This window comes from Lemur catta, chromosome 12 (assembly GCF_020740605.2).
Source record: "Lemur catta isolate mLemCat1 chromosome 12, mLemCat1.pri, whole genome shotgun sequence".
NCBI lineage: Eukaryota > Metazoa > Chordata > Mammalia > Primates > Lemuridae > Lemur > Lemur catta.
The window spans coordinates 26,601,458-26,615,592 of record NC_059139.1 but is presented as its reverse complement, the minus strand read 5'-3'; the positions used below and the strand labels follow the sequence as shown (position 1 = coordinate 26,615,592).

At 36.1% G+C, this 14,135-nt stretch overlaps 1 long non-coding RNA gene across 1 annotated transcript in view; it reads right to left on the bottom strand.

Annotated features, from left to right (window-relative positions):
* The window catches only part of LOC123648660, a 64,752-nt gene extending 50,783 nt beyond the window's left edge, over positions 1-13,969 (bottom strand). The window contains exon 1 of the long non-coding RNA XR_006738695.1: positions 13,905-13,969. This is a non-coding gene — a long non-coding RNA (uncharacterized LOC123648660). The remainder of the gene's footprint in view (positions 1-13,904) is intronic.
* Between the last annotated feature and the right edge of the window lie 166 nt (positions 13,970-14,135).

The following is a 14,135-nucleotide window of genomic DNA, read 5'->3' as shown; positions in this document are numbered from 1 at the left end:
TGTTCCTCATCTCTAAGTTCCCATTCACCTTTACGCTTACTTTCATTTTGGTACTTATTGTACCCTATGGATGCTGGTTATTACTATATTTGTCTTCCCTAATAGGATGCATGTTCCTTAAGGCAAATGTCTATCTCTTAGTCATCACAGCGTCTTTGCCAGTGCCTAGGGCTATGTCAAGAATGCAGAGAAGGGATTCAATAAAGGTTTTTGGAGAGAATTCATACATAAGTGAATGAGGAGTTTGAAGTGAAACTAGAAATAGTAAATCAGGGATTAGGAAAAAAGGAAGAAAGGGAATGATAGGACTCAGTCTACATACAATAGTCATTCTCTCAGGATTCTCTTTACCAAACACCTGTGCTAGGCAAATTTTTACTGCTTCCATTTGACTTCTCTATAAAAGGTAGGCTACATTTATGAGGAAGTAAATTGATACTGTAGCTCATATACCATGAATCACATTAATATTAACTTCCCTTCTATAAAATAAAAAAGTTAACTATAGATTTTCTTAATGTTAATATCCTGGAAAAATTCTTAACATAGCGAAAATTCTTAACATAGCAAAACTTGAAATTGGTCAGCACTATTAAATCTTTCTAACTTGTATTCATCTGGGATAAGAGTAGGTCAGAAAAGTTTCTTTTACGAAAAATGGAAAATTACATACTTTTTAAATAAATATTTCAGTTATTTATTGTTGCATAATAAACTTCCCCAAAACTAAATGGCCTAAAACAACAACCTTTTATTATATCTGAAGGTTTCATCTGCCCCAAATTCAAGCAAGGCTCAACTGTGTGACTCTTAAGCTCCACGAAGCATTGACTGTGGTCACTTTGGGATATTTAGCTAGAAGATGAGCTGTTCTAGAGGGTTCAAAACAGCTTTTTTTCTCAAGCCTGGGGCCTGGGTAGGAATGGCTGAGAGGTTAGACTCAGGTGGACTTCTCTCCCTCCCCGGGTAGTCTCAGGACCTCTTTAGCACTGAGGTTGAACTTCATATATGGTGGCTCTGGCCTCTAACAGCCCAAGGCAAAAGCTGCTATACTCCTAAAGATTAGGACCAGAACCGATGTAGCGTAAATCTTGCTGTACTATGTTGGTCAAAGCAGTAACAGGCTGGGCTAGATTCAAGGATGTGGAGGAGCAGACTTTATCTCTTGATGTGGGAGTAGCACGTAATAGAGGCAGAGAAGAAAGAAAGGCAGGTATCTCTGGAACAGCTATCACAGAAATATAATTTTATTAATATTAAGAAGATAGATTAATTTGATTCAGGTTTAAATCAATCCACAAATAGTTATTGAATGTTTCCTGTGTGTCTTAGACTCTGCTCAGTTCTCTCTGGTCTGCCTTAAAGTCCTTAAAAGGCCTGTTTTCATGAATAAATGCCATTGCTGATGACACTTTTTGAAAAAACTATCTCAATTAGGCCGTAGAAAGGAGTTGGGTCTTAGAAGAGGGAGAGGCCTCATTCTAGCTACCTGTGTAACTTTGAGTAGTTTAGCAGATCTTTACAGGTTTCTGTTTCTTTATCTGCAAAATTTATTTAAATAATCTTTATTTAGTACCTACTCTGTATCTGTACTAGTATAAGCACTGATGATACAGAGGAACACAAGACTATGTCCTCAAGAAACTCCCAAGGAAAGAGGCACATTCACACATAATCATGATGAACAGCGATGCAACGGTTGAATACTTACCACTAAAGTCTCTTTCATGTCTAAAGTTATGTGACGCTGTAAGTTTTAATTAGCTCATAAATACTTCATGTGTAAATGAGTGTCTCTGAAGAACTTATTCACTTAAGGATTTAAAATATGCATCTGTACACTTTGTTTATATTATTAATTTGTAATTGACTACATTTTAATCTGTTCTTACAGAGTCATAAAATGCTGGAACTGAAAGTGACCGGGAAGACATCCACTTCAATCCCTTCTTTAATAGACAAGGAAACTGAGACACAGAGAGACTAAGGGACTTGCTTACATCACACAGCTTGTTACTGGCAAAGCAGTCCAGGCCAGCGTATTCTGCATTTCACAGATATGCCTGGCTATAAAGACATTTTAGTGTAGCATCACTCTGCCTACTGAGACGCTATAACCTAGAGCCTTGTAATTATTATCTTACTATGGTCTTTCTTGTATTTTCTTTCTTATAGGTATCAGTACATATCTATTCAAAGACAGAAAAATTTTCAGGCATCACAAATGTTTACATCATATAAACAAATCATCTAAGAGAAAGGGTGAATATTTTACTTTTATTCTCAATATATCATTGTTATACAGACATAGCCTGAACTCTACCTGTATTTTGAGTTGGATAGGAATCTTTTTGTTATTTAAAACATACGCTCCCCGTCAGTACAGCTGATCTCTTTTGACTTAATTATGAAGAAAACACCTATGCCTTTTTAAAAAATCTTGATTCTGAGTCTTAGAAATTCTATTGGATGAAATCTGGTCACTGGGGCACAAACCCCTGAGGCTATCATTCACTCTTCCTCTGTTACCGATATAGTCTAAAGTCATGTCTTTAAGACAGCTTTTGAAAGATTAGAGAGTGAAAGCAAAAAGCTAGCCTCAAGAACATAGGCAAGCGGAGATCAGACTTGCCCTTTTGGGCAGACTAAGAAATCTCCACTTGGTTATGGCAGCAGGCTTAATAAGAAGAAATCTATTAATTAAATAAAACATTTGCATTTTAATCAGAGGAGGCAATATACACAGCAGCACATTAGCTAACTCCTAGCCCTTTCCAGGATAGAATTACATATCTTCTAAAGAGTTGGTTTGGTTCAACCTACCATGGACACTTCCTGAGGAAGAACTTCAGATTATATGCTCCTGAATTGTGAAGCTCATCTAGAATTTTGTCTTAACCCGAGAGCCTAAAGTTTACTATAATACTTTGATTACATCCTATTCTTCCACAGTAACACAAGGAGAGACTAAAAGACAGAACTACCTGATTCTCTAGGTTTTAGGAGATACATAACCTAGAATAGTTCTCTTGGCCTTTTCTTAAATGACTTTTCTTGCTGGATCCCACATCCCCCAGTGTCTCAGCGCCAGCCCAGGGAGGTCAGGACCGCCTCACTCTGGGGCTTGTCTTCTCTTCACTGCACTTTACACGGTAGAGATAGATGATACGAAAAGCCCTGGATGCTGTTCTTTTTCTAGCATCTGGTCCCTAGCACAGCTGTGGTACCTCATTGGACTCTGGCCTAATGGTTTTTATGGAGTCAGATAATTATTCACAGGACTTATCTTCATTGAACACATGCTAGGGAGAAAAATAATAGCAGGATACAGGAAACATTATCTGCCTTGGATTCAAAATTGGCTTCCAACTATTTGATTCTGTTTTATGTTATGAAAGGGAAATAAATGGTCTGCTTTTTTGTTGCTATGAGTGCTTTTGCTGAACCCTTACCCCATAACTTCACAATCATACATCACAAAAAGCAGGTATTTCAGCTGATTTCAGGTGATGGGTATGGATAATAGAGCCATCTACATTGCTTCTGTTGGACTTTGTTGAGACCAGTGGCACCTATTTGTGCCATGATATGGAGGGAGAGGAGTCTAATCTGTATTTGCACTTGTGTGCTCTGATTTTAAGTGACTTTTGTGAAAACATAGGAATGTTGCCTGGAAGAATGGCACGCATATTGACCCATGGACCGCCTAGTATGCACTTTACCAGGTTTGGTTAAGATTAAGTAGCCTGAATCCAAAGCCATAAGGAGAAGCAAGATTTATGACAGAGGAAGAAACTAAGAAAGATTTCGTAGCAGTTCAGATCTTTGTATATTGTACAAATAAGGACACCATCCACTCAGGGGCTGTCACAAATGACCTTAGAAAGAGAAAACATTGTTCAGATAAATTACTTAAAAATTTTACTTAGACTTTTTTAAAAAAGTCAAATAATCCTAAAAGCAGCAAACCTCTTTCAGTCAATTTACCTTAAGTTTTTTTCTTTAAAAAAATTTTTTTTTTTTTTTTGAGACAGAGTCTCACTCTGTTGCCCGGGCTAGAGTGCCATGGTGTCAGCCTAGCTCACAGCAACCTCAAACTCCTGGGCTCAAGCAATCCTTCTACCTCAGCCTCCCGAGTAGCTGGGACTACAGGTATGTGCCACCATGCCCAGCTAATTTTTTCTATATATATTTTTAGCTGTCCATATAATTTCTTTCTATTTTTAGTAGAGACGGGGTCTCGCTCTTGCTCAGGCTGGTCTCGAACTCCTGACCTCGAGCAATCCTCCCGCCTCGGCCTCCCAGAGTGCTAGGATTACAGGCGTGAGCCACCGCACTGGGCCTTAAAATTTTTTTATTTCAATATATTTAAAGGGTACAAGTTGAGTTTCATTACATGTATACGTTATACAGTGGTGAAGTCTGGGATTTTAGTGTGCCCATCACCAGAATAGTGTCCACTGTACCACATAGGTAATTTTTCATCTCTCACCTCCCTCCAAGTTTTGATTCATCCTTCTCAAATGCAACAGTGGGACTATCAGCCTAAAAATTACAGCACATGGTCACTTATTCTATTGATCACTACAAGAACATGGTAAATGCTGGGGAGCCATCTCCATGAAATAGCCTCCTGCTCCATGGTTTATGCTCTATTTTGGTCACTTTATAGCCTTGTTGAGAACTTCACATTTCAATCCATTCCCAATTACAAAAACCATTGAGTTATGTACTCTAGCATTTCATATTGCAGTAACTTTCTTCCCTAGGTTGTAGCCAAGAAAAGATGAAAACATTTTAGCTAAAATAAAACATAAAACTTGTTATTTTACTGCATGATCTATGAGTAAAGAAACAAGTACATAGAAAATCTCTCTGTCCAAAGGAAGTCTTTTCAGATAGTGGGTAAAACTAATTTGTTTTTCAGCCTATGCCTTGTATTGGATGTTCAAACATATTCACTGGTTAATTAAGTCTTTTCATAACATTATTATGCTTGTTTTCACAGTGACACCAAATAGCAGTCAAATATGAAGTTCTGTCATAACCAAATGGATCACAGTATATGGAAAACCAAAATATCTAATCTCAATTTTTCTAAATCAAAGAATACCTTCCAATTTTTACTAAGACTGGAAAAACAAGAAAAGGTTGAATTTCACCCCAAAATTGGGAAATAAATTACATAGCCTCTATCTATACATATGTACTAAACATGGTCTTCTAAATCATTCCAGGAGTCGCATACTTCCTGCTTACTATGTGTGCCTAGAGGACGTCAAAGAGAGTGATGTAGTGGAATTGAAGGCCCTTCCTGTGTAGGCAAGAAGCAAGAAGCAGGTAGAATGAGAAGGCAGACAGTTTCAGATGGTAAATTCTTCCCTGATTTTCACACCACAAAACAAATTTGAGCTTCTGCTCCATTTTAAATTACTTTAAGCAGTTTCTACCATTTTGGAGTATGACATTAGACTTTATAAATTATCTGTTTGCTACTATGTTCTTCTTTATTTTATGTTTGTACTTTCCCTCTCTTCTCTCCCTACCTGAATTCTTAATTCCAGTTTTGTGGAACATACTTTAAGAAAAGTGGATTTTGAGAAGAAGAAAGAAAGGAAGAGAAAAAGAAAGGAAGGGGAGACAGAGCAAAAAAGAAGAGAAAGAAAAAATTCTCTTGCTTGCTTATCATACATAGCAGAATTTTTTTCCAGTAGTTTTTTTCTACAAAGAAATGTATCTTGCTTATAGAATTTAGCATATTTCATTCACTAGAATGTTTTTACTCAATTTCTGTGTACTATAAAAGCCTGTCAGAAACATGGAATTTGAAAAGTATTTTGAATGCAGAAAAAATTACCACCTTCTGCTGCAGTGACATTGCTATTTAAAAAAAGTCAACCTTATTAAAAATGAAATAAAAGATATTAATAATTTTGGATTGATAAGTGACAATTAAACAATTTTAAAACTGGTATTTATACCATTTGAAATTTTTAATTATAAGATAGATTTTAAATATTTAGATACAACTCCAATTTTCTTTCCCTAAATTCATGATTTTAAAAAATTGAAATAGAAATTTCTAGAGTCCCATTTAAGTCCAGTGTTTCTTTCTTTCTTTTCTGCTTGGATGATCTGTTCAGTTCTGTCAGTGGAGTGTTGAAGTCCCTGGTAATCATGATGCTGCTGTTTATCTCTTTGTTTAGATCTAGTAGGGTTTGCTTTATGAATCTGGTTTCTCCTGTGTTAGGTGCATACATATTTAGAATTGTTATGTCTTCTTGTTGAATTGCTCCCTTTACCATTGTGTAATGATCATCCCTGCCTTTCTTTACTATTGTTGATTTGAAGTCAGTTTTATCTGATATGAGAATGGCTATACCTGTTTCTTCTGCTTTCTATTTTCATAGAATATTTTTTCCATTCCTTCAGCTTGAGTCTGAATGAGTCCTTGTGGGTTAGATATGTTTCCTGGAGACAGCATGTATTTGGGTTGTATTTTTTCATCCATTCAGCCAGACTCTGTCTCTTGAGTGGTGCATTCAAACTGTTCACATCGATTGGTAGAATTGATATGTGGGATGCTATTCTGTTCACCCTGTTGGGTGGTACCTTATTGCTTTGTTTTGCCACTTATGCTGATGTTTTATATGAGCTCCGAGCTTTAGCTCTTGGGTGGTTTTACACTGATGAGTGATTACTGTGCTGATCCATGTATAATGCAACGTCAAGTATTTCCTGCAAGGCAGGTCTGGTCTTGACAAATTCCCTCACTGTTTGCTTGTCTGGAGAAGCTTTTATTTCTCCTTCATATATGAAACTTAGTTTTGCAGGATACACAATTCTAGGATGGCAGTTTTCTGTTTAAGAATACTGAAGATGGAGCCCCAATCACTTCTGGCTTATTCAGAAGTTGGCAGTTAGCTTGATGAGTTTTCCTTTGCAAGTTACTTGATGTTTTTGCCTCATAGCTCATAGGAGTTCCTCCTTCATGTTGACTTTGGACAGTCTGATGACTACGTGTCTTGGTGATTTGTTCATTCTGTTTCTTCTTATTCACATTGGTCATTTGTAGAACTGGTGTTTAAGACTAGAGAAGTTACAGGGGGGTTGTTTGTTTCTTTTTACTCAACAATTCTGGATTTACTGAGGGGGGAAATCTGAATTCACTGATTAAGAGTTTTGATATTATGTGTTTGAAATTCTGTGCCTCAACTATTTGCAGTATATCATTTTCCTGAAGAAAGTAATGTAACTGAATCACAAAACTGGTTTGTATATGTGTGTGTGTACGTGTTTGTGTATGTGTATATGTGGGTATGCACCAGTTCATTTGCTCAGGCAAATGAGAATTTGAAAAATATTCAACTTGTATTTTATAGCTTATAATAAGCTTGTGGTGGAAGAAAAAATACTAACCCAAATTACTTTTGGAAAAAAAAAACTACTGGAAACTTTGACTGTAACTTATAAATAGTATAGAAATCATTATCTGTAACTGGATAATAAACAGATACATTTAAGAAAATTGGCCGGGCACGGTGGCCCACGCCTGGAATCTTAGCACTCTGGGAGGCCGAGGTGGGTGGATTGCTTGAGCTCAGGAGTTCGAGACAAGCCTGAGCAAGAGTGAGACCCCGTCTCTACTAAAAATAGAAAGAAATTAGCTGGACAACTAAAACATATATATAGAAAAAATTAGCCGGGCATGGTGGCGCATGCCTGTAGTCCCAGCTACTCGGGAGGCTGAGGCAGTAGGATCGCTTAAGCCCAGGAGTTTGAGGTTGCTGTGAGCTAGGTTGACGCCACAGCACTCACTCTAGCCAGGGCAACAAAGTGACACTCTGTCTCAAAAAAAAAAAGAAAATTAGTTCCTCCTCCTCAGAGGTTTAGGTTTCCAGTTGGGGGTGGTTTGTTCTCTAGAGGACATTTGGAAACATGTGGAGGAGATTTCTGATTGTCAATGGTTGGGGAAAGCCCCGGGCTTTTAATGGGCTTCAGCCAGAGATGCCAAATAACCCTCAATTTCAATGAGACATTCTGGCTTAATGAAGAGCTGTCATATCATAATGCCAATAGTACCCCTGCTGAGAACTGATGGTGTCCCTATTCTTAGTAGGAATGACATATGAAAGATATTAGAAAAATATTATGGATAATTTCCTTCTTTTTTTTTTTTAACAGTGTAGCCTCATGTCAATAAAATAAACTAATTAAGAAACAGAAATCTCTCCACATCCATGCCAGCATTTGTTATTTTGGGACTTTTTGATAGAGGCCATTCTCACTGGAGTTAGGTGATATCTCATTGTAGTTTTGATTTGCATTTCCCTACTGATTAGAGATGTTGAGCAATTTTTTATATGTTTACTGGCCATTATTCTGTCTTCTTTTGAAAAGTTTCTGTTCATGTCCTTTGCCCATTTATTGATGGGGTTGTTTGATTGTTTCTTATTGATTTTCTTAAGTTCTAGGAAAAAAAGACATTCTATAATAAAGACATCTGCACTCAAATGTTTATAGCAGCACAATTCACAATTGCAAAGATGTAGAAACAACTCAAGTCCCCATCAATACATGAGTGCATTAATAAAATGTGGTATATGTTACCATGGCATAATATTCAACTACAAAAAACAATGGTGATCTAGCACCTCTTATGTTAGCCTGGATAGAGATTGAGCCCAACCTTCGAAGTGAGGTATCACAAGGATGGATAAACATGCACCACATGTATCCGCCATAAAACTGGTACTAATTGATCAACATTAACATGCTCACATGGTAGTAATACTTACTCACTGGGTGCTGGTCAGGTGCAGGGGTGGGGGCTAGAGCAGGTGGGGTGAGTAAACCCACAGCTAATGGAGACAGGGCGCACTATATGGGGGAAGGACACACTTGTGGCCCTGGCTTGAGTGAGGCAAATGCATTTCATGACCAAAATGTTTGAACCCCCATAATACCCTGAATGAAAAAAAAAAAAGAACTGAAAAAAAACCCCAGAAATCTCTTCCTAAAATTAGAATTAATGCCCACATGTAAGAAACTAGTGATTTAAGTTCTCAATACTTGTGCCAAGAGATATGCTGAGTTTATTTAAGGTGGTAATGTGCTAAAGTGGTAACTGTTTAAATCTTATTGTAGGAAAATGATTCTATTATCTCAGAAAACAAAAGATTTCCTGTAATTCTGAGGGTTAAAAATTGGGACAACTATGCAGTTTTTAATGGCATTGAACGTGACCTGGAAATTATGATTTAAAATCAAAGTTAACACTATTGAGAGCTCAGACATGAGTGTTTACATTGATGATGGAATAAAACATAACAGACTATATAAACCCATACATATAACAACGAACAGAAGGTAAAATAAGCCATATATTTAGTTCACTCTTAGTCAGTTAAACATTTAAACTCTTTATTTTTCCAGCGAGAATAACTAAGGTTAGATTCATAGCCTTTTACAAATTTCATCAAATGTTTGATTTAATAATTTTTAAGTTGAATAAATAACTTTTTTCAAGTCTATTAGAGCAAGATCCCCTGAACGTAACACCAATTTATTGCATTCACCTTTTTAAGCTTTTAAAATACAATTTCTCATCTGTGATAGTGACCCAGACTCCAGTTCGTTATTAGGCAACTTGAAACCCAAGAACAAATTAGTTGATCTCACTGTGTATGTATAGATATTGTTAGTTTCATTCAAGAGGTCTCTAGCTTTAAGACCTATTTAATAGGAATAGATTCCTTGACAGCTTTCAAAAACATTTTTGTATTTTTCAATCAAAAACTTAAAGGGCTGGATCCCAAAGACTGACATTAGAAAGGGGCTGATCTGCCTTTCGGTTTGAAGCTTTTCCTATGTTAACATATAACCTCCCTATTTTCATTTGACTGTGCTTGTCTTATATTTTAGCTAATAAAATCATTAAACAAAACCATGAAACTACTACAATGCAGAGACTTAATCCTGAAAAACAATTGAATAAGGATCAGAATCCTTCTTCTGCATTCCATGTAGCATGAAGTAGTCTATAAGAATTAACTTTACAAATTTCCTTTGGGTATTTAGATCTGTCTAGTAATGTAATAACAATGACTTTCAAATTTGTTTTATCTTTCCTTTTATCATATGTTAATGTGAATTTTAAATCAAAATTTGTATGATCCCAAAGCTATGTTGTTATAGAGTAATAAAGGAAAATAAAACAATTTAATGTTTTGTGTGTGTGAAGACCATCCTCTGGTGTTTTCCTTTATTTATTTTTGAAAGTCGTAAAAAGTTCAGTTTTATAATTTACTAGAATCACAGTGCTTTACAGAAAAAAAGAGTTAGTATTTATGTTAAAATATTTCCCTATAGAAAGTTTTAAATTTGATTAACCTCTTTTATGCTGACATTTGTTAGCTTATTTCTCTTTTTTTAAGTAAATCATACATCTATATAGATAAGAACAATCCAACAAAGAGAGAGAATTTGGTGATTAGAGAAAGAGAAAGGAGATATGTCAGAGGAATCTTCTAATTCAGCAAGAGGGGATGGGATCGGTACACATGTTGGCCTCAAACAGAAGAGGCAGTTAAAACTGTCAACAGCAGGAAGGGCGGCGTGTGCACACAGGTGCAGGTAGGTGAGTAGATGTGGTAAAGTGGTCTGTGTGGCTGTTCTATCCTGATGGCTTCTACTTTCTCAGTGGTAACTCTGCCTTAAACGTAAGGAAGCCTAAAGCCTGCTGTCAAATACTTTATTCACACAAAAGTGTAATAACAAAAGTGTAATATTCTCTGTAGTATTTGTAGTGTAACAAAGATGAAAGTCTTCATCTAAATGGCAGAAAGCCTGCCTCATTCAGACATCAAAGGAGCTAAGGTGAATTTGGAGGTGGGAGATGGGCATTGGAACCTCTCACTGAGGCTCCTCCCAAGAGGAAATTGTTTATTTACCCATTTGTAAAATCTGCTCCATTTCATCAAGGAGCTGGTTGGCCTTTAATCTCTCCAATAAAAGGTTAGAAGTTCAAGAAAAAAAGAAGGCTGATTTGGAATATTCTGCAGTTGATGATATTATTGATGTTACCAGAGTCATGATGTCTTAACATAAAACCAGGCAAGTTTTATGTCAGAGAATTTAAATCCAAGATTGCAAAATTCCTGTGTGATATAAAGATTAGCTTCTGTCAAACTGCAAAATTTTCTCAGCAGTGGGGCCCTCTAATTTCAGTTACTGAAAAGGTGGAATTGAAGGAAGCTGAGCAGTCTGGATGGTGCGGTCCAGCCTGAGGCATGCAGAATCTAAGATTCTTAATCCCAAATCCCATTTCACAGAGCATTGGTTCTCACAGCACAGCAACCTCATGAGATTAACTTTTCAAATTGAAAATGTAATGTCCCCCTCTTTCTGTTAACACATCTCCACTCATAGATGCTGAGACATCTTTCCACAATGATTTTTACCTTCCCTGGAACTGCTCCCTTTGCAGAGGCTAACCCCTAAAGATAGGTTCTTTACAGTAATATAATCTCTGCAGTGGACCAAGAGTGACCTCCCAACCAAGCTTGACACTCATATTCCCTTCCCTAGGAATTAAGAATTGGGATTGCCAATTTGTTCTTACCTTGGATAGACCTATAGTATGTAAATTCAGCTGTGGAACACTGTCTTCCTTCATAGCCTACATACAGTGAAAGCCAGTCAGTGCAGGTACAAGGTTACATATGGGAGGCAGAGAGAAATTGAGATGTGCTCAGGCTTCACAATTTCCTATTTCCTGATTCAAGCCCCTTCCCAAGGCTTGGCTTGAAGGCTGTCATTGATTCCATGAGACAGTCTTATACCATATATACAATTTCCTTTAAGTAAGCCATTATTTCTATTACTTGCAACCCAAAGAGTCCAACTTCCCTCTCACCAAGAGTGTGAAATAATGAAAGTGGATCCTGTGGCACCATCTTAAGATATTTACCTTTTTTTAAAGGTAATATATAGTTGGCCCTTCAAAGCATTTTTTCTCTTGGAAAATGATGTGGATGACCAAGGGTCAAATATGAGCACCTGTGCATTGAACTCTGGGTCTTCCACAATTTCTTGCCAAATTTGAAGTGATAAAAATCTTTCCATACCTGTCTATTCATTTGTAAAATTATTCTAAGATGTTGTCACTGCGACCCACAGTAGCAGAAATTATATAAACCCTTGACAAAACTAGTCACTGTACGCTCTCTACAGATCTTGCTTTCTGTATTGCAGCTGTTCTTTAGTCAAAAATTCATAAAGATTAAACACTATCCAACTGATTAAAATCTATTCCAAGACTGTGTTATAACTTCCTTACTAAAGGGATGTTCTTAACCTTCACGGTAAGCTAAGATACGCAGCAATAATCTCTGATCCATCAGACAATAATTAGAATAATTCTGAAGGTGTTGTGAATGGAGTAATCAAGATTCTCTCCACTTGGTAGCTACATCATGAGGCTGGTGGTATAATCTATAAGTAATATCTTAATTAAACTTAAGAAGTAGAGGCTACAGATGGAAGTACTTCTGCAGAAACTATATTTTACTAGCTGAGGGAAAGATAAAATTATAAAGCTATTCTTCCTATTCTATAATAGAGTATAATATATGTTTCATATAATTACAGAAACTTACTTTTATACATAAACCAACCTTAGAAACATGTGCTAAAATAAAGCCATTTGTGTGTGATTTGCCCATATTTGCTACTTTTAAGCATAGAAGCGGGGATCTATAGTTAGAGAACTCAAAATCTTATAAAATCCTAAGTTACACATTGTCTTTTGGGCATAATCATCAATTATATTTTTCCACTGCTGCATGCCATATATTTTCACAACTCTAAATTCTCGTCAGGAAGCACCATCAACTTAACTACAGCTTTGCAGAAACAGCAAAGTAATACATGCATCTCCATGTTTATTGCAGCACTACTCACAATAGCAAATATATAGAGTCAACCTACGTGTCCATCGACAGATGAATGGATAGAGAAAATGTGGCATATATACACAATGGAATACTGTTTGGTCACAAAAAAAAAAGACTAAAACCATATCATTTGTAGAAATGTGATGGAACTGGAGGTCACTATGTCAAGTGAAATAAGCCAGACAATCAATAGACAAATACTGCACGTTCTCACTCAGATGTGGGAACTAAAAATGTTGATCTCAGGGAGGCAGAAAGTAGAATGATAGCTACCAGGGGCTGGCAAGGGTGTGATATGTGCTGGGGGAGGATGAAGAGAGATTAGTTAATGGGTATAAACACACAGTTAGATAGAAGAAATAAGTTCTAATGTTTGATAGCAGAGTAGGGTCACTACAGTTAACAACAATGTGTTGTATATTTCAAAATATCTAGAAGATATGAGTGAATTGTTCTCAACACATAGAAAGAATAAATGCTCAAGATGATGGATATCCTAAATACCCTACCTTGATTACACATGTGAAAAAATTCACATTTACCCCTTAAGTATGTACAAATATTATATATCAATAAAAATTTACTTTTAAGTTGATAGATTTTTAAGACTATTGTCAGCCTGCTGTTAAATATAGATATTTTAAATTAAATTATATAAACTTACTTTTAAATTAAGTATATTAAAAACAAAGGTGATAAATACTCCAATTCATTATACCCTAATAATTTTAATACATTTTTACTAATTTTACTGGTATTTTACTAATAAAATACTAATATCTATGCCCTTCATGTTATTTGTATGTATTTTATCTTTCCAATCCTCCATTCAAGGACATCAAGTTGGTAGTTAGAAATTATTCATGATGTGAAATATTATACCATAAAAATTAATAAATGCTACAACTCTTAATCATTTAGCAGTGCATATCACTGTTCATGTCTCACCTCTGGCTTATCACTTCCTTGAACTCTTTGTCTCTTTTCCTCCTCTTCTCTCCAGTGGTCTCAGTGTTTTATCACTTCTGCTTCCTGTGTGAAAAGACTTGCCCCTGTATTCTCCTCTTTTTCTGTGTAAAAAAAAAAAAAAAAAAGGCAATATGCCATTTATCATTTATTAAACAAGAATTGCAACAGAGAACCTGGACTTTCAAAAATATCCTCATTGCTTGACAACTA